Here is a 3,390-nt window from a genome sequence, read left to right as displayed (position 1 = left end):
AAAAAAAAAAAAAAAAAAAAAACAAATTTTGTTAACAATGAGCCATTTGTGTTTTCCTGAAGTAGCTCTGCTCCCTTCACATGGATGTTTCCTGTTGTTAGATACTATCATTCCTGTATGGCTAATGTTACATTGAAAACCTGGGAAAGGGGTAAGAGCTGGAGTGTAAGTGGAGCAAGGGCAGGGATCAACCCGTCTGGTCCACCACGGTGTCTCCTGCACCCGGCAGTGGGGCCTTGAACTTGGTGGATCCTCAGTAAATACGTGTTAAATGAAGATGCAGATGAATAAAGGGAACAACCTTCATCCACACCATTCCCCTGTGGGGTAGGGCAGAGGTTTCCATGGGGTGAGAAAGTCAATTCATTGTGTCCATTAAGACTGATCTGGGTCTTTCCCTTGCATTAGTATGAGGTCCACTCCTAAGACCCAGAGCCCCATCCTAGTGAAGAGCCCAGGTGGCCCATGGCATTGGCACAGTCTCTTCGATTTATTGAGAACACAAGGTGGAACTAAAAAAGCACCTGTCGTCCCTCTCAGGTAGGAGCTGAGATGCAAGGGGGTCCCGCAAGGAGCCAGGAAGCTGTCACCACCTCTCTGGGGCCACAGTGGAACTACATCCCAAAGGGTCTAAGAGTTCTAGTTTAGATAGGTATCTGTCTTAAAGCTGTTCACGTTTTTCTAAAATTATTCCCCTATATCATCCATAGCTTGATTCTGCCAGTGCCATGGGAACCAAGCAAGAGCCCTGGGCTAACCTTTGAGAGTAGCCTGGGGAGCAGAGGCATCAGAGGATGCCCAGGGGACCCCTTAGTGCTCAGTCACACCTTCCCCCTCGGAGATTCCCTGCCATAGCTGGTCTCTGCCATGTCCTGTTTTGTTTGAATGATTTTGTTTGTATAGACACAGAGAGGACTTGGGCTTTTGGCACAAGAGAGAACTTATTAGCAGAATTGCCCTCCCTGTGCCATTGTCTGCACAAAATATTTGAAACATATCATTTCAGATACTGAACAACAGATAGCGCAGACTGAGATCCCTGAGCAAAGGGAAACAGGTGAGGTGACCCAGTGGTGGCCCAGGGAGAAGAGCCCAGGGTGTGGCTGAGATGAGGGGGCAAGACTGGTGACAGGGAGGCACCAGGGGTTTACAGGGGCCTATTCACTGAGAGAAGGGAACTCCACAGAGAAAGTTCCAGAAGGGTGCCTGGAGGCTCCCTTGAGTCTGCATCTGAAAACCAACCCCTGCATATTTGAACCCCATGGTTTGAACAAGAGCAACTTCTGTGTGAAGAACCATTATCAGAGCTCACACAACTTACTCAACCTTCCAGTTCCCTCCAGCCAGAGAAGAAAATCTGCCTTGAAGACCAAAAGCCTTTCTTGAGAGCCCCTTAACCTTATCTTAGTTGTGAGAGAGACAGTATAGAGCAACCATCCTCTAAGGACAATTCAATGGACCATAGAATGAACAGTGAGGGTTCATTTACAGCTCAAAGAGCCAAACCACCTTGCAGGGCAGGATGTGAGTGTTACAACTCCTATGAAAACAACTCTTATAAAGAGCCAAGCCTCTTTGCAGAGGAGGGTCAGCAGTAGAAGTATTACAACTCCTACAAAGAGCCAGGATCGGCAGAAGTGCTACAACTCTCACAAAGAGCCAAACCTCTTTGTAGAGCAGGATCAGCAGTAGAAGCGCCACAGCGCTCACTCTTTTGTTCCTCAGCGTTCTACAACAGCTCACTGACGTCTTGTTCTTCTGCTCTAGCTTCCTCAAAGGTCTTCCACAATCTGCTCCTAGGCTCTTCTCTGCTCTATCTTCCTCGAAGGTCTTCGACGATCTGCTCCTAGGTGCTCCGCTCAGGGGTCTTATATAGGGGTAATAGCTTAGCTGTGATTGGTCTATAAAATAGACCAATCAGGAGTAGGATTGAAAATGGACCAATCAGGGATGCACCAGTGTTTTCCCCTGATCGGCAGGTCCTCTAGCGCTGCTCTACTGGAGCCTCTAGTGGGGGAAGAAAGCTCCCCCCGCTTGTTCCAGCCTGCCGGTTCCTTTGCGGCTGCTGCCACCAAGACAAAAGTGGCAGGTCCCCCAGCCCTGCTCTGCTGAGCTGGCTAGGGTACCACTTTTCCGGTATCACTAGGACATTTATCTGGCCCACCGGGTGTTTTTGTTGCCGCTGCCTGTCCTGCTTAGCAGCGGACTTGTCCCAGGTCCTGCAGTCCAGCCCTCCAAAGGTCTGAGGGACAGTGAACTGGCTCCCTGTTTAAAAAGTTTGAGGCCCCTTGGTATAGAGGAGGCAGGTGGGTTGCGTGAGCTGCCACTAAATAACCAAGCCTCTGTCCAGCAGGGCCCCCTCAGCAAAAGAACACTGCAGGTGGGGGAAGGAGAGGAGAGGAGAGGAAGCTGGTGGGGTGGGCTCTGTGGATAGCTGAGGAAGAGGTCCTCTAAGAGCAGAGGACAAGTGACTCACACATCTGACGTTTTACAGAAATATTAGAATAACTGATTGTCATTGAACAACGTTGTTTAAGAGGAACTAAGAGGTGTTGTGGTTGAGAAAGTGGAACGCCTTATAGACACCTAATCCATGAGAGTGGCACATGGACTCTGTTTTAAAGCTGTTCACATTTTTCTAAACGTATGGGTCTTCTTTGGTGGGGCAACTGTGTTCTTGCCAGAACCGAGTTGGCAATTTATTTTGCTCAAATAAAGCAAAAGGTGGTGACCTCTCTCCACCTTTAGTATTTTATTTATTTTTATTTTATTTTATTTTATTTTATATTTTTGAGAGTCTCACTATGTCACCCTTGGTAGAATGCCATGGCATCACAGCTCACAGCAACCTCAAACTCTTGAGCTTAAGCAATTCTCTTGCCTCAGCCTCCCAAGTAGCTGGGACTGCAGGCACCCGCCAAAACACCGGGCTATTTTTTGTTGCAGCTGTCATTGTTGTTTAGCAGGCCTGGCCAGGTTGGCAACCACCAGCCCCGGTGTATGTGGCTAGCACCCTAACCACTAAGCTATGGGCGCCGAGCCTAGTATTTTTTTTTTAAATGCCATTTGTCCCTACTTGAGAGGAGGGTGATCAGGTACCTTTTAGCCATCAGAGAGGACAGAAGAAGAAGGAGCACTGCTCTTCCCCAGGGGGCTCTTTACAGAGTAAGAACCACTAAGATTGGGAGGGGAGGTGGGGACCTTGAGGCCTTTTAGAGGAGGAAAAAAGGATGCTTCCTTTGTGGGTTTCAGAAATTCAACTTTTCCGGCGGTGCCTGTGGCTCAAAGGAGTAGGGCACCGGCCCCATATACCAGAGGTGGTGGGTTCAAACCCAGCCCCGGCCAAAAACTGCAAAAAAAAAAAAAAAGTCAACTCTTCCCTGTTAACTT

Source organism: Otolemur garnettii, unplaced genomic scaffold (assembly GCF_000181295.1).
Source record: "Otolemur garnettii isolate 467f Iridium unplaced genomic scaffold, OtoGar3 scaffold00074, whole genome shotgun sequence".
In the NCBI taxonomy this organism is placed as follows: Eukaryota; Metazoa; Chordata; class Mammalia; order Primates; family Galagidae; genus Otolemur; species Otolemur garnettii.
The sequence above is the reverse complement of the archived record's forward strand: the minus strand, read 5'-3'. Positions refer to the sequence as shown.